This window comes from Alosa alosa, chromosome 15 (genome assembly GCF_017589495.1).
Source record: "Alosa alosa isolate M-15738 ecotype Scorff River chromosome 15, AALO_Geno_1.1, whole genome shotgun sequence".
Lineage (NCBI taxonomy): Eukaryota > Metazoa > Chordata > Actinopteri > Clupeiformes > Clupeidae > Alosa > Alosa alosa.
In genome coordinates, this window is record NC_063203.1 from 11260831 (window position 1) to 11283435 (window position 22605).

Consider the following 22605-nt stretch of genomic DNA (forward strand, 5'->3'; position numbering starts at 1 on the left):
GTACCGATTAACACCACTTAAGATAACCAGGTTTTGTCAATCCTGGTTTAACAAAGTAACCCTGAGTTACATCTGGGTAGGTTAAGCTCCCTTCGTAGTACAGGCCTCAGCACTTAATTATATAAAACTATACAAACAAGACAAAAGGCTACATCCAGCTAATAACAAGGTGATGATAAATACGGTTTATTAGAATATGTTCGGTGTGTCTGCAGAGTGTGCAAGAAATGATCTGCATTACACTGATGTAATTGAAGAGCGGGTTGATAATGGCTGAGATCATAACACGGATCATGCTTTCAATTCTTCAGCATTTAATTTTGTTCCGATATCTGTTTGTTTATTCTGTTTATCAAATTCAAATGTGTTAACCAATCTGTATCCGTATGTGGCTCGTGGCTTGTTTACACAGTTATTATGAGCTAAAGATGAGCTTCCTAAGCGTTATGATCTCCAAGTAGCTCCATCATAAGGCAACGTCAGCAAGACAACGCACGGACCTGAAAAGGAAAACAATCTGTCGTTTTATCTTAACTTAGGAGCTCAAGATCATTCAAAATTAATGAGATATTGAGGGAGGAAGACGAGGAGGTAGGAGAAGAAGAAGAAGAAGAAGAAGAAGAGGGAGAAAACAGATAGCGCTCAGCCCATTAAGACAACTTAAGGAAAATCAATTCCTTAGACGCGAGTTCAAAAGCTGCATGCTGCAATGGCTGGCGTGGAATGTAAATGAGTCTGACACCTGGGGCTTCTGTTTTCCATGTCTGCAGAGCGTACTCCGGGTGGAGCCAGAGAGAGAATGAGGGAGGGAGATAGGGATTGATGGATGGAGAGGGGGGGAAGAGAGAAAAAATAAAGACAAAAAAGAGAGGTGGAGAGGACGGACAGATAGAGAGAACAAAAAGAAAGAGCAGATGAGAGACATACAGAGAGCAAGAGACCAGTTAAAGATATAGTGAGAGATAAAAGAAAACCGAGTCTTCAGAGTCTTAAGAAAGATCTCTTAACATTCTGTGCTTAGGCGTTTGTGTCTCACTTTCAGATCAGGGGTAAGCATTAACCAGCATGAAGCCCCATTGCCTTTCGATGGGGCTTTGGTGAGTATTAACTGCCCACTCCTTCTCGATCTGCACGGGCCGTAATGGATCCTGGGCAGACAGGCAGGATCGAACACCATACAAGATGCACTTGCGGTCCAATGAGATCATACCAGACTGTGTGTGGATAATTATCCCAGTTTGGCAGTCGCCAATCCGCAGCACTCTTGAGGGGAAGGAAAAACAGCACCATGTAAACAAGAACTACCACCCTGTCTCGGTTGGTCTTTTTGTTTTTTTGACCGCCACAGGCAGGAAAACAAAAAAAAAAATGCTGTGGCTCGGCTTTTTTTGGCGGTCTTTTTTTTCTTCTTTTCTTTTTGTCTTTTCTTTCTTTTAGTTTTTTCCTCCCGTGGTATCTCGGGGTGTGTGCTCTGCTGACACAACAGCGTGCTGAGAGTCCACCAAGGTTCAGGGGTGGGTCAAGAATGATTTCTTTTTCTGGGGGGAATTCTGGAGATGCCTTTAGCATGGCCAGGCCATTCCATCGATTGGCCGCCACTGGATGCATTGTTATGGGATTGCTGCTATAAAGACGCTCTAAGTCACCGAGTAGTGCGCTCTGACAGTCGTGCTGATAGGCCTCCATCTCCATGCGTCGAACGCGCCACAATCTGAAATCAGTATGCTAGCATGCTGTTGTCAAAGAGCTCTTTTAGGTAAAATATGCCTAAAACAGAGTGTTCAAACCCACACTGCAAAATTGATAAGAGAGAGAGAGAGAGAGAGAGAGAGGGGCAAGGGAAGGAAAATGGAAAAGAAAATTGCATCATTTCAAAGACAAAGAGGGAGAGAGAGAGAAATGGAGGGAGGGTGAATTACATTGGAACAGAGGAGTGTATTTGGGTGAGAAATGTGATCCATCATGGATTAAATGTGATTGCTAGTTAGTCATCTGACTCAATTCAAAATAATGGAGCCTCGCACAAACAAATATATTATGACCAGACCATTAATCAGTCCCTCGCAATAAATGCAAGCATGAAAGACTGAGGACTCCACGAAATGTGATGCTAGGACACAACAAGGAGACGCTAAGCAAACAGGAAATTACTACCGACTGAAGTGGCTTAACACCCATAACTAACTGTGACAAATTTCAAGTTAACATACACGCATTAGGCTTTGTAATCTTGGAAACGATCCTGTCCCGGCGTGTTCTTTTTCAGGGCCAAATTGGCTATCCTTGTCCTGTTCTTTGTGCTCGGAGCGGCCGCTCACACATTGAGGCAGGAATTATCACAGCAAGCTCACCGCAGATGCGCTCTGTTCAAGGCAGCCGGGTGGACGACCGCATGCGTGCACTGACATCAGCCGAGGCGAGTGGTGCTGTGAATCAGACAATGGCCAAAGATTGTGCGTTGCCCTTAGATTTTCCACTGGCTCTGAGATTGGGACATGGGGCTATTACTAGGTATCTATGACTTCATTTGCTAATGTTATGAGTCATATATACATTCATAATGCATTTTAATGCTCTTTTCCAGGCATTTTCTCTGTAAAAACCATGACATGTGGATGAATATTGTTTACTAATATCATGCTGGCCTGACAGGGTGAGATATGGCACATTATTTAAAAGGCGACTCCCTCTGGCAATTACCCGCTTCTTTTAAACAGGGCATATTTAACCTGACTCCAAGTGCACCCTGGGATATGAGAAGCATACATTTTAATATGAATGCATCCATCCTGGAGGCACTGCAAGAGGATACAGGAAGTCGGTGGAACCAGATCGCTGCTAAATAGCCGAGGCTTTAGATCTAGGCAGCATCGATACGGTTCCCGTCACAATTTCCCCCCGGGAGAGAAATAAATGAAACCACCACCCAAGCACACTTTATGAAAGGGGCAGAGAAGGTGAAAGGAAAGAGGATCAATGATTTTTTTTTTCATCTTTCAGCCCAAACAAATAAATTAACTGCAAATAAAGGGTGAGTTCATGCTTGGAATGTTAGTGTGTCACAAAAAAGACTCATATTAAAAACAAAAAAGAAATGACCAGAGGTAATATGATCATAGAAGATTGCATGCATATTGAAGCAACGATGCTCTTAATGTTGCTAGCGTATGACGAGAGGGCTGATTCACACCGGGTGCCAGTTCCAAACAACATTACACTTACGTGGTAGTTAGTAGAGGGTCTTACGCGGTAGTGAGTAGGACTTTCTCCTACGGACTTTCCCCTAAAGATGCCAGCTGCAGCAGCAACATTTCCGGAAAGGTACTGGCTTGATGAAATTCATTGTGGACTCTCTATCCGACCACATAAAGACCTCGATATGCCGGTTTGGCTTTAGGGACCCTCTACTCACTACCACGTAAGTGTAATGTTGTTTGAAACTGTAGAAGAGGTATAAAAATAGCGTTTTGTAGCGGCGAAATGACATGCCCTGGTCACTTCCAGGCTAACGAGTTTTGACTAAAAACGGTAAAATCGAACTTTCTCAAAACACATCCGAATGACATGATTTTGATGTCAACTCAACGTATATACTCCCAATCATCCGTAAACTGATCTAAAGTGCATTTTACTCCGGATAATTCCTTTAATGGCAAGTTGCCTTCCCGTACCGGAGATCCCTGTATCCACTCGAAGGCAGAGGACAAAAGTGTGTAGAGCAAATCGTTTGCATTTCCGATTTCGTCATCCCCGTGAGAGTTTAACAGGTATGATAATTCCAAATCCCCAGGCGCGCCTGCAGGTGTACGTCCGTACGCACTGTGCGTACCATCAGGCTAGGCTACTCAACGAGAGAAAATGTCCCTTGTATGTGTGTGTGTAATGTGTATTCACACCAAATTGGCCCACCATACCTTCCCACGTATGCACAGTATCCCATTAGCTGCATGCCATCAGGCTATTTACAATTTTCTAATACGTGACTTAGTGAACACGTTATCAAAATTAATGCGCACGGTGCGTACCATAGCATTAATTCCTGCAGGCGCCCCTGCAAATCCCCATGTTATTTTCCCACAGAAAAATATCAAGATACCGGATCTCCTTACATGGGCAAAGATGGTAGATTTTTTGTAGGCGAACTTCAAAGGTCTATGTGCACTATGTAAGCTACCGTGCCATGGAAACCACACAGGTGGTGAGAACAGGTGGTGATACCAATATTTCCAAATTTACTGACACGTCGCAGGGCGCAATGAGACAGAAATCAGTTGTGTCATTTGTAGCACTTTTACTTACTTCTAGCGGAACAGACAGACAGATGTTGACTTCAAATGAGACTTTGTTGTCTATGATTTTTAGAAGTTTCATGGAATTGATTCATGTGCTGCGAACTTCATCGTCTGTATGCTGGCCCACTGGTGTTTGCTTGTAGCATGGTGTAGAGTAGCGTGGCTTGTAGAGGGATGTTTTTTGCACTGGGATTAAATTAGCATTACTTCATCCAAGATGGTACTGCCACACTACTGTACATGTAACACAAATTATTGCTTAAACAGTTTACATTTCAAATGTTTTCAGTAAATAATTTTAATGTTAATATAATAATTATGTCATTAAAGTCACTTTGGCCAAAACCATCTGCTAAGAACCATAAACATAAACTAGTTGTTATATATATATTTTTTATTTTTTATTATTTTTTTTTTATATTATATAAAAATGTGCTGTAAATCAAAGGTGAGTGGGCTCCCATCTACACTGCCTCTGCTCTAGATTCCTTCTATAAAGAGATTTGTTTATTGTTTGTGATTGTTTATTTTGCACAAGCCTGGTTCCTCTGAGTTGCGACAAGGCAGATAAGCACAAAGCGGTTTTCATAAAGTGTCTCGCTAAAAACAACAACAAAGAAGGAAAGATAAAAATGGAGCTTTAAAAAAACAAAATAGATAATGAAAGAAGTGCACATAAGGAATAACATTTTTTAAAAGTGTCAAAAAAGTGGGAGAAGACTTGACACAAAATCGCAGCCAGTGGGTGGTTGGGGTGGTAGGGTAGCAATGAGGGAGGGGGGAAGACATAGCCTCATCGTCTATCTCTCCAAGTTAATGGCTCGGAAAAGCTGGATGTCTTTAAAAGGCAACGAAGGCAACGAAAGCGAAGGCACTGTCCTCTAGGGCCCTACACCACAAATCTCAACGCACCAGCAAGCCTCATCTTAACTCCGATCTTAGGGAGGGCATACCATAGAGTGGCATATAGAAGACTTACATGTAAGAACACATAGGAAAGTACCTAATGGAAAATATGTAGGGAGCAACTGACATTTAGAGTGAAAGAACTGTTTTCAAGCTCTGTGCTATTTGGAACAGTCCATAGGGTACGTCAGTGAGATTTCTTTATGTGTCCAATCTATAATCACGTATTGTGTACACATTGAGTTTGCAAGGGTCAATTATAGAATTTTTAACTTATTACAGAAGAATGAAAGACTTCATTCAAACAATTTGATTGCTGCTAACCTGAGATTGAATGTAATGACTACATGTAAATATAGCATTCAAACCCTGCTTAACCACCCTCCTTTGCAGAATCTGCCTGTGCCTGCATGAGTTATAGAGATTCACTTTGTTTCATAGTCTCTATAGGGTTGTAGTAAATGATTGCTGTTACTGGGTAATCGTGCATATTTTTCAATTTCAAAGTTACCATAAAACTAGACTATAAAGCAGACATTAGATGTTACCGCAAGACTTTACTGGAGCCCTGTGTCACAAGATGGACATAACCATGCCACGGTCCAGTCATCCAATGATCCAATGTTTTACAGCAATGTTAGCACTACTGGAAAGTTGTACATTTTTTTTGTTTCAATTTACAGTTCATGAGGCGCACTGCTAAGCTCTCACAGTATCAGACTGTTATGACTGGCGGTAGATAGTAAACGCTGACTGTCATAACTCTATAACGTTTATTATGGTAATGTAATTTCACAGGATTGAAATATGATGATAGTAATGCATTGTCATCAAGAGGAACTAGATATTACATGGACTTTGTATGCACTACATGCTAAAAAATAACATTTCTGCACTTCTTCACTTCTGCACATTTCTGCATTTCTTCACTTCCGTGGGGTTGTACCTTAAACTGCCAAACAACAGAGTGACCTCTGAGACGCTATATAATAAGCTGCTTTGATGCCCTACCACAGTGCAATGGTGGCCGTGAATCCCATACTAGGAACTCAGCCTGTGATAATCTGTGTGTAGTAGCAGTCTTCTTCTTTGTAAGGTAAACAACAGTCAGGTAGAGAAAACAGACAGCCCAATTCCAGCGCTACAATTGTCAGAGAAAATATCAAGGTGATTGTGTTGTGGAAAATTTCGAGGCAGCACAGGCAGATGATTATGCAGCGTGAAGGCATTTTTTATTTGACTTGGAAGGAGAACTGTGTGAATAATTCAATGTTTGAGCTACAACTGGTGCTGGCAGAAAGGGATCTCTATGCAGGCAGAAATAGTTCACGACATCTTTATTTGTACTGTTTTTTATCCTATTCTTACTTTTCATGTGACTTTTTTATTTCTTCAAAGAATAAACACCCACCGAGGATCCATGAAATTAAGTACAAAATCTTATATCTAGAGCATCCATATATATTTTCACAATGTAAATAAAATCTAAATGATCTACATTTACCAAACCTGAGATTTCTTGTGAACTGAAATTATCAGTATTTAATTAGGGGCAAACCTTTCACAACCAAGTTCATGACAAAGACCTTGAAGCCAGGTAAAAAAACAAAAAAAAAACTACTCTGCTTTCATGAATAATGCATTCTAAATTTCGGCAATTTGTAAGTACTCAAGGAGATGGTAAAATTGGGGTCAACTGTCTTAACATAAGAGGCTCTTGACATTTCAGTTCTATAAAACAGCCTCACATGATGCAAGCAAGTGTTGGAAGGCAAAATTATGTGACCCGAGGTAACCTAAGAACAAAGTTGTAGAGTGGCAAGATTTTGAAGTTGTAACCCCACTGTGAACCCAAACAAAGTTGTAGAGTGGCAAGATTTTGAAGTTGTAACCCCACTGTGAACCCAAACAAAGTTAACCCCCAGATTTGCTCATGAAAATCCACTATTAATCCATCCATTATTTACTGCATTTCATTGGCTCTGTACCTGTACTCTGCTAAATAACAATAAAGTTGAATCAAATCTAATTATTTCAGGTCATTTTTTTTTTTTTGTCTTTTCTCTTCAATCTGAAATTCAACGTGGCCATTTTCAAACTTCAGAAACCTGTTTGGTGGAAATATTCATAGGATATGCAAGCCAAAATCACCAACAGGCTTCTGAAGTGACCCTGGACACACACAATGGCAACATCGGCCAAAAATGTACTCGACTACAGATTTGACTGTTTAGAGAGAATTGCAATGACAACAAGACAACAAGTTGTCACCAACAGCAAAGGTCTGTCTAGTTCAAAACTGCAGACTGAAATGTTCATCTGCGAGTATGTCACTTGGTCCCCATAGAAACACAGTTTCCTTTTATCAGATACAGATGGCTGACCGTATTCACTTTTATTGAGATCATACCAACATGAGCGCAATGTCTTCTAAACAAAGAACGAGCAAATGCGTATGTCAGCATATGAAATGCAATTACATACATTAACTATGCCAAACATTATCGATCACGTTAAGTTATGCTGGTGGGATTAAATTCAAAACTGAACAGATGACATGTAGCAGGTGGTTGCTTGAAGGTTAGATTATAGATGGTGTGATAACACTGGGCAAATGAGAGACCAGAAGTGTCCTTATAGATTGGAAAATGTGTGTCTTTCTGTGTTCAGCTCTTCATGGCTTTTGAGAAATTGTTTTATTTTGCCCTGCTCTTTTTGATTGTGAAAAGCCTTGCCTATTACAGATGCTCCGATTCCGAGTCTGGTCACGTAGGCCGATCAAATGACAAGATGCTGCTTGAATCTGCTCAACTCACACAGCCACTGGCTTTGGGGCTACTCCTAATCTGTCATCCCGGTGCCAGCAATAAACACAGAAGTTCATTTCAGCAGTACATAAACTCTGTGCCCATATTCATGTGCCAATGATGAGCAGGAGACGGTAAAAAAATAACATGATATTAACCAAAGCCACTTCAAAATGTATGCTGTGTACTAATCTGTCAAGTAGGATAACCTTACATAAGGTCTTTTGGGGAAACGAAACGGAGCGATCACTGGGTGGATTTGTATAATTGGGTTAAAAATAATTACGACAAAACAGTTAATTTTATGCTGGTTAGATTTAATGGCAACCACTTTATGGCCACACTTATTGTATCATAAAAAGAATACGATGTGTAGCATGTGGGTACAAATACATTGCCTGGAATTACAAACAAGTCATTAGTCATTTTTATCTCTAGTTAAGGTGCTTTGCCAAGAAACAGAAACAGCCAGTTCTCTCGTAAGGACAGAAAGTTTTCATTTTGAACTTCAATGCAGTGACACCAGAGACAGAAAATCCCATTTTACGTTCAAGTTTCTCGATTATTGTACCTTGGATATATTGTATGTATTGAGCAGTAAAGAGACATCACTGCCTTTGCCATGCCTCTCTAAGCCTCAGTGGCACTCCTGACGGTGCTCTACCTTATCTTGGCTCAAAAAGCCCATTTCAGATTAAAAGGCTGTTCCTTCAGTAGCCAAGAGCTGTTGTCTCTAATACTGACTAAGGTTTAGGTGTTATGATTTAGATGTGTGTATGTGGGGGGGCTGTATTGAAACAACAACAACAACAACAACAACAATGTTCACTACTGTTGTAACATAATGATAACAATACTATTATACTGATAACAATATCAGAAAAGACAATGCTTTTCAAGAGGTCCATAATCATATTGAATCCGAAAAGAAAGAAAGAGAAACATCATCCTTAGTTTATGGAAAAAGGGCTGGTAGTTGAGTTGTTTCAGGGAAAGTTTGCAGTAGGGGACATGCCACTTCTGGTTATGCCTTTGACTGGGTGTGGAAAAAGGGAGCCAAGGAAGACTGCTATCCACACAGGGCGTGACGGGACAGGAGACGCAGCCCAGCTGGAGGGACAGGTCAGTGACCTCATCCAGTTATTCCACCTCCATGCCTTCCACCTCAAAGCAAGCTGATGCTGAGGCCACGACACCCGGCCCCCTCACAATGCAATGATGTAAATCTGCATAGTTTTATAGAAAGCTTTAGTAGAGACAGCCATGACAATTCCTTCTCTGCACATCCAGAAAAAGCTTTGAACAGGATGATTTTCTCACAACTTTACTACAGTTGTTTTTAATCAAGTGGCCAATGCATTATGCAGGAAAACACTAAACACAAGGATGTATAAATATAATGGTTGTGGCTTTGCATTTTAAGAGACAGATTAGGAATGCCGTTTAGAAAAGAAAGACAGCCCTAGAAACATGAAGCGAGCAAAATGTGAAAAAAAATATAACACACATGCATATTCAACTGCAGCAATAATCACTTTGAGCTGCTCAGAGCAGGACAAAACAAAGACTATCCCACCAAATCCTTAGATGAGATCTCCTAAGATATGCAAAACATACCATGTGCTTCTCAGAATACTATTTCTAGTAGCATGACATTGTGGTGTGTGAGAATGTGAATGTGAACTTTATGTTGGAATACATTTGAATTCTAATGCTCAATATTCAGGTTACACTTTTTTTCATTGTCAGAAGAGTGATGAAAAACTGTTGCCAACGTGAAGTTAGGCTATCTGAAATAATCAAAACAATCTCCCATGGTGTATTAAATATGACGCTCGAGATGGCAAAGTGAGATATTTAAACAGGTTAAAGAGTACATCGATAACAAATGTGGATTAAATATGCTGTAAAAATTATGTGTAGCATATTCTGCATACCTGTTTGTATGCATGCTGTACTTTGTTTTCTCATTAACGACACTAATCCCAAAGCCTGTTTTCTGCAACATGAGTGGCGCATTATTGAGATTAATGCAGCCGTCAATTACAAACTCCATCAGCACAAGCAAAGGCGGGTAAAAACATGTCTCACTTTGTACTTAGAGAACATCAACCCCTCCTGTCAACTGAAAAAAATACTTTTATAGGTGTTGTCATTGTCACCTGGCACCTGCGATTCACAGGAATCCTTACGAATTCCAATTCAGTTCCTCATCCTGATTATTTCAAAGCAAATTTTACTTTCATGTCAAAGCTTTCAAGTCAAAATTCTATACACATCCACGTCTTATCACGATGACTAATTTCTCCTTTGGAGTAGAATACTAAGGGAGCTTGGAAGAGTTTTTAAGAGCTTTATAATAACACATAACTCTGGCCTTGCATCTTACAAAAGCCAACGCCCCCCTTTTCCCACCTGAAATGAGGCCATGAGCACCTCGATCAGTCATACTGCAGAGGACTGGTGCCAAGCCCCGGCCACTCACCCCTGTTCTCAGAGGACAAAGCAGAGCTCAACACTTGAGCCAAACCATTAACATTGAGATCTGGAAAGTGTCCTCTGCTTGAGGATCTCTGGCACTGGTCTGCGGTCTAATGATTTTTTTTTTTTAAAGTAAGGGTCTCCGATAGCTCTTGTGCTTGATTTCGGAAATGCAGTGACACACGCCCGCGGCCGGCCTCGGCCATCAATCACCAACGCATTAATAATGAAAGCCTTCCTATGAGCTGATGTTTCAGTGACAAATATTGATGAGCTGCACCACTTGGCGTCCAGTGCTGGCCGTCAGCAGAACCACAGGTTTGTTGCAACTCACTGTGGAGACACAAACCCAGGGGATTCTAGGATGAGGCAGAGAGGGAGAGAGGGAGGGATTGAGGGGTGTGGTTGAGACAGAGAGAAGAGATGAAGGACAAATGGAGGAAGCCTTCAGTGGCAGGCTCATCTCCATCTAAACATAAACAGAATTATTAATGCCTGTGAGACTTTAAGTCGCTCGTGCTGGGCTAATTATAGGGTTTTAGTGTGAAATGTGGACGAATAACTATGCCTTTTTTGGAACATTTGCAATTTAATACTCATAGCCAGAGACTCAATGCAATTTAATAATCATAAGCACGTAGACAAACAAAGCGGGCTGTTTGGTTTGGATGCTACATTACATGCATGAGTTATAATGTTGGTTAATGATGAATGAAATGAAAAAAAAAAAATGAAAAAAAATACTGACCCATATTCTCATCATGGTCATTTATACACAGACTTTACTGGTAATCCAAGCTAATGACTCCAAGTATTGTAGGGATCTCTCAAATGTAAGTGCATTAATATCATTAAGTCTGTTTGACCCAAAATGGCCACTGTAGTGCACATAGAGATGCCCAGGCTTGTCTCTCTGCATGAGTCCTCTGTAATTAATCGAGCCAGACCTTTGGCATCCTAAAGGAATGAGGCTCACACAGACACACACACACACACACACACACACACACACACTCACACACACACACACAAACACACACACACACACACACACACACACACACACACACACACACACACACATAAAAGGCCATCTCCTTCCTCCTCCCCTTAAAAAAACTGCTGCCTGTCCATTTGGGTGTGTGAGTGCCGAGGGCGGAGGAGAGCTGGCACTGGGCAGGATGAGGAGTGACATGCCAGGATTGGTGGCACCCTCCTGGGCGTCCGTGACAGATGGCAGCCCATCGCACCCGGGCACTTTCGCACCTAGTGACAGAGCCACTCTGCGGTGACACAGACGCAATCCATACAACACCCTTGGGGGACCAGCTCCTCTGCATATGAGGGGGATTGGGGCGGTGGTTAATACCCACGATGACATTATTAAGGATAAAAATACTTTGGGTGTTTGACCTTCCAGCCATCCCCCGCGTGGCTGCTATGACGAGAACACTGTGTAGTACAAAATTAAACACTTGTTATGTAAATTATAATAGAGTGGCAAAGTTATGCATGACTTGTGGCATTAGCCCTTGGGGGAGTAGCTGCTCGGGGGATATGGTTTTGTAGCCTGGTGGTGGTGGTGGTGATGGTTGGGGCGCGGTTCAGCTTGCCGTAAAGCCACTAATTACCCTTGCTCTGTTTTAAACAGATTAGCTAAATGACGGATAAATGATGTGTGGATGTCGCATGATGTGCAAGAAGCCAAGCGTCGGTCTAAAGAGTCGGAGACAAAACACAAGACAAGACAAGACAAGACAAAAACGGAGAGTGTCTTACTCATCCAGTCTTCAGTGATGCTTTGTCTGTGTGCACGTGTGTGTGTGTGTGTGTGTGTGTGTGTGTGTGTGTGTGTGTGTGTGTGTGTGTGTGTGTGTGTGTGTGTGTGTGTGTGTCAGAGGATATCTCTTTCTCTCTGACCGGCCAATACGACAGCTTGTCCCATATGGATATGACACCGACCGTGCCCATCTGATGCTCCTTGGCTGCCAAACCAGGCCCAAGAAAGCCGGTGCAATGACCACCAGCATAATGAGCTGTTGCACAGTCCTACATGTGCTTTCTTGGCCACGCTTTCCACAAAGTGTCCATAATACTGGCAAACCGTAGCTAACCCTTAATTATTAACCAGCATGTACCCTAACAATATACCTCCATATTTACATGAGAACATGTTGCCAGAAGTGCACTTGCGACAACATGTATTCACATAAAAAAAGAACATGATCAATTAGACATTAGCCATGTAGAAAGAACCCTAAGGGAACCCACCATAAAGTGCAGCTGTTTTCCCTCTCTGCCAGCCCACCGCCTCGTACCTAGCAGTGTTCCGAAACAGACACAGCAGAGGGCAAAGCCTGAGCCATTTCTCTCTACGCCAATTTCGGCGTGAATGGCATCCATGACAGGCATGAAAACACCCCGCGGATCACACTGCCTCATCGGCAGATTGCGTCCTTCCAAAGCCTCCCCGCTGACAGCGCTCTGCCAAGAGCCACTCTCTCTCTCTCTATTCCTCTCTTTCTCCCTCTCTTTCTCTCTCTCTTCCTCCCTCTCTCCTAGGCTGGATGTCAGGGGATATGGGCAAGCCTGTGAAGTTCATGACCAGCTGTATCAGCAACTTCCGCTAAGCATTAATGTGGTATTAATGTCATCCGGGCATTATTAACTCATTTACAATATCATATGGATTGCATATTCAATGATCCTTACTGAAATTATGGATCTAAGGAATAACTCAATCTCTCACTAAGATCACAGCTCTCAACGAATCAATAATGTGTAATCTTTACTTTCAATAAAACACTAAAGACAGTCATTTCAACACTATATGTTACCAGCAATAGTGACAGCAGTACTAAATGCAGGCAGAAAACCATTAAAGAGAAATATGCCTAGAACCTACCAAATAGCCCCCTTTACGAGCAATCAACCTCACTTCTTCTCCAAGTCCAGTGAACATGCATGTGAGGTTTAGAACGGCTCTGTTGTGCTTACAGTATAATTGCACAACACTTAATTTTGGCTTAGGAACGGAGAGGTGATGAGGGCTCATTTAAAAACGAATGCTCTGGTGAAGGTTCGGGCATTAGCGCTGTCATTGTGTGGTCCATTTCCTCGTGAATGAGCCATGCGGTTGTTAATCTGCTTCTGGCTGAAACCTTCCCCTCCTCTTCCTCATCCTCCTCCTCAATCTCTTCAGCTTTGATTTTTGTTTCAATTTGGGCGGAAATATTAGTGTAATGAAGAATCAGTTCAATTGGTCACTGCAGTGGTCAACTGGCTTTTGCAAAGTTTGTTTTTTGGAGGAGGGGCATGGGGGGTAGAATGGATCCTCCTATTACTAAATATAGCAAGAGTATGGATATCATTACTGTTCAAATGGTTTCTTTATGTGACCTCTCCACATCTAAAGGAGATGGGTTTTCTTTTTGCTAATGAGAGCAGTCAACTTCAAAATCCAAACCTCACACTGACGACACCAAGTCTTATTAAGGGTGACTCCGCGTCTGACTCGACTGAACTAACTTATCATATAATACAGCTGGTGGGTCTGCAAAAGAGCCGCCAACGGAGATGTACTTAAAACCGCCAGAGAACTGTCCAGCAGAATCAACCAACACAGTGGATTAAAAGCACTTTTCCATGCGCCACTTGCAAAGCTGACGCAACAGACACAACTCCCTGTTAGAGGGATTTATCTGTTATTATCTCTTTTTATCCCAGGAAAAAAAGACAACAATTCTGCCCATCAGCAAGCAGATTACTACAGGCCTTGATACAAGGCATCATCATCTAATCACTGGTATTAATAAATGTCTCTAAATGAGAGAACAAAAGCACAGCAGTATCATATAGGCAGCATATGATGTTTCCTGAGTCATAAAAAAAAATACAAAAATCACCCACTGCTTAGACCCCCCCGCTGCTGTTCCACACGTCATGCTTTTTGTACTGCAGTGTAATAAAAGATCTCAAATCTGCTTCGTTCTGCAGTCTCACAGTCTTACAGTCCTCCTGTCGGATGCCACGAACATCCAACAGCACAGAATTTAAGGAAACTGTTAGAGAAAATGAAAAGTTCAACATGGCTGCAGGAAAATCTCGCAGAAGGTCAGGGCTGCCAGTCAGAATGAGCCGTCCGGTACACGATGAACACATGAAAATGGGCCTTTTCCTCAGAAACTGGACAGGCGTTGAATGTTGTTAGTGATGGGTATCGCAGAACTATGCCCTGTCTGACCTTAAACTGTAGGCTCACCAACGACAGTAAGCTGAACATCTGTGCTATGTGGAATAAAATGAACTGTGTCACGGCTACAGAAAAATACTTATGTCTTTGGTTTAGATATTTAGAGCCAAAGAATATAAGAATTATTTTGAACTTTTGCCACCACTGTAGCCCAGTGAAATAAAAGTCCCATATGAATTTTTAAAGAGCTTATGTCTGGGTAGAGTCAGTGTGGGAAAAAGCCATAACGTAACGTTGTCTGAAGCAGCATAATAAGTCATGCCTAGGGTGAAGCTTGAATGCCCTTCATGAGAGACTATAAACAACCAGGCAGAGAAACAGAAGCACCTGTGGCACTGACATTTGTCTGTTTTAACCTCCTCTGGTTATATTTAGAGACTATTTACTTAGTTTACACATCTCATTTGTGCAGGTAAAAGCACCCGTGTAAGTGGAGGGGGTGGGGGTTTCTGCATAACAAGAATAAAAGCCCCTCTCCCTGATGTCCCTGAACCGATGCTCCTATTAAAAACTTAAAAAATAATTATCTCTCTATCTGTATTTTAATTGTACACAAATCTGGTAAATATGTATTATGCATTGTGAACCCAGTTACATAAAACAAATGTTCATCATTAAATGTGTGTTCTAATATGTCCAAAATGTGCTATCATACACTAAGAAGGTTTGGTATATAACCCAAGTATAAGCCAAGCATCTGAGGACATTCCAATGTATTAGTCAGTAGTATTCCACTTCCACTTTTATCTGAATACAGTGAAATGCAAGTGCACACGGAATGCAACCATAACATATGGAAAATAAAACATGAACGAGGCTTTGGGGTGGTGGTGTTTGAGCATTCATCCAAGATGATGGGGGGGAATTGGTTTGCCTGCCAGGGCACAGGGTTACTGTACCGCGGCCCAACAGCTGTTATGGAGCAGAGCGTTTAACCCCACACTCTGGACCGCCAGAGGGCTAGTGACCCTTTTACTGCGGCCCCAAGAGCAGACAGGGGCCACAACCCACCCACACCAGGTCCAAATCTGACCCCTGATCTGACCCACGAGTCTGCCACTGTCTGGATGGAATGCCCCTTCGGCATGTAAAAACAACTCAGGCTCCACATGTTTGGTGTTTGGGGTGGTCGGCAGCAGCAGTTGTGCAGAGGGCATTCTCTTTTTTAGGCAGGGGGGTTGGTTTTGGTTGACATGCAGTTCCTGGTATAACTCACCCGCTAGCATAATACGGTGTGAGCACTGAGGATGACCCTGCATTTGAATGTGCAGGTGCAAAGCCTCCCTTCAACCACTACCCCCCTCCCACCCCCCACCAGCCCCCAAGTTACCTCTGACAGTTTTGACAGGCTCTGACATCCTCTGTCACATTAGTGGTGGGCAGGTTATGTCACCACCGGTTTTCCTTCCCCGGTGGGTATTTTGGGCTGCCGGTGGTGGTGCCTTTGTTTTCTCCTTCATATTAGTCAACTGCCTTTAGGCACGAAGGCACAGTGGAGCGTCCTGTTATCTGGCCAGCCCTCGAAGCTCTCCACAAGCTGGCACGCGTACGGTCAAACGGAATCAAATCATCAAGTTATAAGCTAAATTACAGCTCTGCTTCATTTGGCTGCAAACCCTCTCTACTTGACCTGCTGCAAAAATTGTGGAGGTCTTTTAATGTGCAAAGGGGTTTGTCCACACATTGTTAGCGTGGCCCCTCACGCTGCAACAACTCATCAATGAATTTGAATTAAGTCAAGCACATGCCAACTATGAAGATAGGACAAGCCTTTGAACAAAACACAGAACGGCTGTATTATACATGACAGGTGCATGATAACTAAAGTTGGGCCAAGCATATTTATGGGCCTACAAGCCGTTTACCAGGGAGCTAGTGGGCTTTTAATACAAGCTAGAGCAATTGAATTATTTAGCTAAGTAGAACTTATTTGCATTCTGGGCATGGTATTGTCCACACATCTAGAACAATAACGGTATTCCTTTATCATAATTGTGTTTTCTACTGCTGGACTGTGAACGCCAGTGTAATCATTTGTAATTGCCAGTTAGAGGCGTTTTTCTTATAGGAAATGTGTCAAGGGTAGAACGTGAGAGAAGAGCACACCTGATTTTTACTCAGAGAGGCGAACTGTATTCATTGAAGGTTTTTTTTTTTACAACCTTTTCAAATTTTATAAGCTTTCTACCCAACCCACTTCTGTGTGCTACCACAGTATTGAATGCTAAGCTGTTGCTTATGCAAGCTCCAATGTTGTCTTTCTAGACTGAGTAATATATTCTCCCCACAACCCAGACAAAATCTGTGGGAGTAAGTCTATTGATCATAAACTGCCATCCTCTGTAGCAACAAATACTTTTTTCTATAGCTTTTTTATGAAAAGATTTCAAATAGTAGAGTTAGAGCTGTAAAGCACACTTTTGCCCATATAAAACATTCATAACCTGTCGCAAAATCTGTGGAAAACATGAAAAAAAACTTTTTCCTCTGCTCCCCACACCTGTGCCCGGCCAAGGTTACTACGCTACCGCCATCCACACCATAGTAACAGTCTCTATGTACCGTGTGAAATGTGTGCTAACATGTGTCACCGCCAAATTAATGACTACATTTGGAACACGGTTATAAAGTCTACATTAGGATCCACCTCATGGAGAAGCCTAGGAGAGACCTGAGGACACACAGAGTAGCGTGCCAGAATGGGTGAGCATAAAACAGAGAACGGGCCATAAAACCAAAGAACCTTGCGGATAATGAGATCACGTGAGACCTCCGCACCGTTAGACCGCCACCGATGAATGAGCCATTGTGATTTGAGTGTCCCATTGTACGTTCCCCTTGGCAGTGTCTTCCCAGTGCATCAATCACGTTCTGACAGTGGAAATTAATCTTAATAGAAATAAGTCACATTAAGTGTTGCTGTTGTCTTGATAATGTCCATTCACTGGGTATGTATCGAGCCACTTCTACATGTGGATTTCCTATATAAGATGTTTAATGAGAGGAGATAGGATAGGAAACGTATCTCATGCATGTGCCTTCCTGTAATTTGAGACATTTCTGAAATCAGAGCTGAGGGAGAATGGTAAGAGCTTTGAAAGCTCATCTTATGGTGTCTTGTAATGCTAGCTCTGTCTCCAAAAGCGACCAAATGAATCACTCCGGGCCTAAAGTGGGTCATAAGAACACAGCACTCCGAGGACTCTAACTACAAAGCCCAAAAGGAAAATACTAAATAAATATCAACTGCCAGAAAAACCCAAATTTCATTAAGCAGGTGTGGCGTAAACAAATCGGAGCCTTAAGTAGAGAACAAAAGCATCTGAGATCATTCCTCATATTTGGGGAGATAACAGTGAAAGCTGAAGAACTAGTAAAAGCCAGTAGGAGTCATAATAATAGCAGTGTTAGAGGCAGCTGTAGCAGCAGTGCTATAAATCACTCATTTTAATTAGTGAAGGTGACACAGAGAATTTAATTTAAAAAAAGCCTAAAACTGAGCTGGTGGGTGTGATCAGTTAGTGCGCACAACTAGCTCTACTATTGGCAGAATCCAACAGCCTGTATTTTATCTTGCTCTCCGGGTCAATTATTTCTGTCTGTTCTGCAAGACCATATTGATCTCAGACCTATGGGGAGGCAGAATAACTTAAACGAATGCACTGCCACATACCATGTCACCTGTATTCACCAGGGAAGTGGCCACCGCGATTCTATACCCTTAAGTGAAAGTGAGTGCGATGAAATCCCATCTCATCGTCAATCCCATCCCAATCCCCAATCCCAACTCAGCCAGGACATTTCTGCCATGTTGCACTGGTAACACATTTCGTAACACTGGTGCAACTCCCATGAAAACAGTAGAAGAGTCCTCCATCCTGAGCCTAATCTGATATGTGTGTTTGCAGGGGTTGGGGGCCGCCACTGACAATTTGGACGATTCGGGCAGTCTATAATCAGCCCCATGGCGGTGACATCTATGGCTGTGCAGAGCTCATCTAGCTGTCTCAAATGTCTCCAGCCTCTCAGCAGCGCAGCACTCAGCACACCCCTCACACTCCCTTGTGCACACACTCTTTCTCCTCTCTCTCTCTCACACACACAATCTCTCTCTGTCTCTCTCTCCCTCTCACACACACACTCTCTCTCTCACACACACACACACACTCTCTCACACACACACACACACACACTCTCTCTCTCTCTCTCTCTCTCTCTCTCTCTCTCTCTCTCTCTCACACACACACACACTCTGTCTCTCCCTCTCTCACACACACTCTATCTCTCTTTCTCTCTATCTGTCATAAACACACACACACACACACACACACACACACACACACACACACACACACACACACACACACAAACATCAGAACCAGAGCAGTAGCACTGTCACAGCCCTCCAGAGCCCACATAAAAAACAGGCCTAGTTATCAAAGTAGCATGCAGGCCACTAATGAGAATCACTGGATGCCATATGACAGTACTATAGTAACTCTCTATGCTGCCTGTATGACCAGTCAAGTAATTGTTTCATTCATCACGTCAAAATTAGTATGTGGTCCACATCTACATATTCCAAATAAGCAGAAACACCTGCTGTGGGTGGCTGGATCACTCACTGAAAGTGTGTTATGCATGGAACAGTCCACATGGCCCAAAACAACAGTCTTCTGGAGACCATGTGTGTGTGTGTGTGTGTGTGTGTGTGTGTTGTGTGTGTGTGCTTGTGTGCGTGCATGCGTGCGTGTGTGTGTGTGTGTGTGTGTGTGTGTGGAAGTGTGTGTGTGTGTGTGTGAGTGAGTGAGTGAGTGAGTGAATGAGGGGGTGGAGGTATAGAGTGTCAGTGTCACATCTGTCACAGCTGCCAGGTTTCACCTACAGTCATTGGTCATTGTAGAGATTTTAGCATGGCAGCATGTTTTAGATTTGTTTTGAACTTGAAGACTTTTTGTTCTATATATTGAACATGACCAAGGCTACATTATGTTCTGCTGAAATTGCAGAGAGAGGTGTCATTATTGAGGGATGTCGCTCGGCAAAGTAAAGCAAACACGAATTCATTATCTTTTAATAGAAATCCGAGAATAAAAACAGAGCGTGTTGCCTCCAGGTGTTGTTTTGCTTAAGGCTACGTCCTTCAACTGCTATATAAAAACCGCATTTCAAGACATTATCGGTGAGCTCTCCATATAGGCCACTTCTGAGCGTGATATCTGAGCTCTGACTCGTCCAGTAGAAATAATCGGCCCCTTACGCTCTGTTATAAAAAGCTTCCAAAGGTACAAGGCTTACAGTAACATAACTAGTTAGCAACCAACTAATTATATGACTCTGTGTAATCTACCAGTGTCCCCCAGTGGCCGGTGTGGCTGCCAGCACTAAAACGACTTGTGCAGCCGTTAACTTGCTGGAACGGGCGCCGCGTTGCCGCAGACACGCCCGTGGAGGCAGAGTAGCAGGATTTGGGCTACAGCCGCCTGTCTGTCCAATGCCAAGCACCATGGACAGCTCCTGCCCTACTCATGATGTAAGAACTACAGTATGGGGCATGTCGAGGGCATCTTGCGAGCATGCAGATGCCGTTGTAGGGCTGCTGAATAGATTATGAGAGAAAAGCCTCCAAAAATAGCCGATTGCGTCTGGCGCCCTGCGTTTTCAATCTGCCTATTATTTGTGGTGAATATTGACATATGCCGAACACTATGCCACTGAATCTCATGGCTGCGGTCAGTTGTATGATATCTAAGGCCAAATTCACATCACTATGTATATATATATATAAAAGCAATGGTCATAAATATCGAACACATACTATGCCAGTGTAGTAGCCTACTGCCTAAGGTCAGATTGAATGCGTGCGGGGACAACAATGTTCGAGACGTCAAAAAAGTGTGTAATAACCTTTAAACTGCAGACCGATCAAGTTGCCTACCCTATTAATAAGTGCAGTTCAGCCTCATGCAATTAATAAACATCGCGCGGCTTAGTGTTTTCTTAAAAGAGCTTGTCAGAATTGCGTAAGGCTTTGCCTAACAGAGTCAAAGATGAAGTATTGGGAGATAATCTGTGCTTGCCTATGCGGCAAACATCTCCTGGCAAGCACTAACCTATGTGTAGACTCTAGAAGTAGTAGAAACTAACTGAATGTATTTCCACTCAAATATACCGATTACATCTTTTTAGCAGTAACGCTTCAACGTCACAAGGTATGTATTTTAACCTACGGTTACATAAGACATTAAAATAAATGCAGTAACGGTCAGTAGCTGTAAAGACGTGTATTACCTTTACCCAGTAGCATTAATCTGATTGCCAAGTTGAGGGGCAGTCGGCTCTCCACAAAGGCGCCCAAATTCTCCCTGTCCCAAATTATAGTCTTTGGTTACAGTACTCACAATCCACCAGATATTGGCCCAAGTCAGAGTGAAACACTAAAACCTCCGTTGGTTTACAGAGATAGCATGTAGACTGGTTGAAGGAATGAATCCCTCAAATTCATCTTCCAACGTTACTTTTAAAAATCCAATCGGGTTGATCTGAGAGACAGGACTGCCGCTTTTAACAGCCTTTACCTTCCCCTTCGGTTGCGACGTTCACTGCGCCGTAATCCAAATTCAATCCTTGGGAGAATGAACCCGATGTGAAGGAAATCCAAATTGTTTTCAAAAAGGTGAGTGGTTAGGGCTGGTCCATAACACCAAACGAGGCCATATGAATCCACATGTCGAGAAAACATTACAGTGAGTCAGATGCGTATTTCTTACAGCGTCGTGCAGTCTGCGTCTGTACAGTTTTAGCGACCAATCCCATCTGAGGGACGCATCACTCCAATATCCTCTCAAAGCCACGACTGAGATGAAAAAGACGGAGAAGCCAAGGTATTGCAGACATACACGCGTTGTTCAGTTGCTGGAGAAAAACAACGTGAAATCGCTTTGTGCTTTGACAGAAATAAACCACTTAATCGCGTCCAACCGTAGGCAGCATAAGATGTTCATCTCGAATGTTTTCCAAGGTTGCCAGTGTTGTTGGGAATTAAGCGAAGGAATCCCACCTACGCATGCTTGATGCTTGTGCTTTCTCCAACAGCATCACGCTTTAGTCCGGGACGAATAGGGGTCTGTCTGTAAAGAACTTGAATGTGTTACTCGAAGAAAATATCCGGTGGGATGCAAAGACGTAGTATTCTGATTTTAAACTATGCGATACTACGGCCCAGGACTGTCCTGCACCTGTGCGGCATTAGAATCACGACTGGCTAAAACACATTATGTCTCTGCATATTGGTAACGGTTACGGGTTAGAACAAAAATGACAGGTCTTAAATCTTCTTTAGCCCGTGGGGAGTTGTAAAGGAGAACATAATTGCCGCAATCTCATATTACTGGGGGTTTGTGCGATGTTCAGATTTCGCCATTTTCATTCTGACCCGTTATAAAGTCAGAATTAATGAAATTCTGTGTGCTTCTGCGTTTGGAAAGGCACCTGTACACTTACGCGACAATAGCCTAAGTAGGCTACATGGCTTGTAAAAACCTATGTGAATTCCACAGGACCTTTTATGTAAACATATGCGTGGCTTTACACAGATACTTAAATGTTAAACATTATAAAAACATACAGTTAGAGGAGACTCCTTGCTAGCCATTTTATTACACACTTATAACGTGCACTGCTTGTTACCGTGAGACAGACGTTGGCCACTGTTTATGGTGGTCCCTGAGTGGTTGAGAATGTTGGATTGAAAGGATTACAGTGACACCTACATGCACACTCAACACTGCAAATACCTACTCATATTGTCATTCCTCTTGCATCGACAGGGGATTACTGCGAGGACGAGTAAATCAGCCAGGTAATA

The 22605-nt window shown here is 42.6% G+C and overlaps 1 protein-coding gene across 1 annotated transcript in view; it reads right to left on the reverse strand.

The window, feature by feature from the left end:
• Positions 1-21874, reverse strand: part of lrfn1 (leucine rich repeat and fibronectin type III domain containing 1) — a 121591-nt gene extending 99717 nt beyond the window's left edge. Inside the window, 1 exon segment of the mRNA XM_048264981.1 lies at positions 21030-21874. The gene's annotated coding sequence lies outside the window, so the exon portion shown is untranslated.
• Positions 21875-22605: the final 731 nt, after the last annotated feature.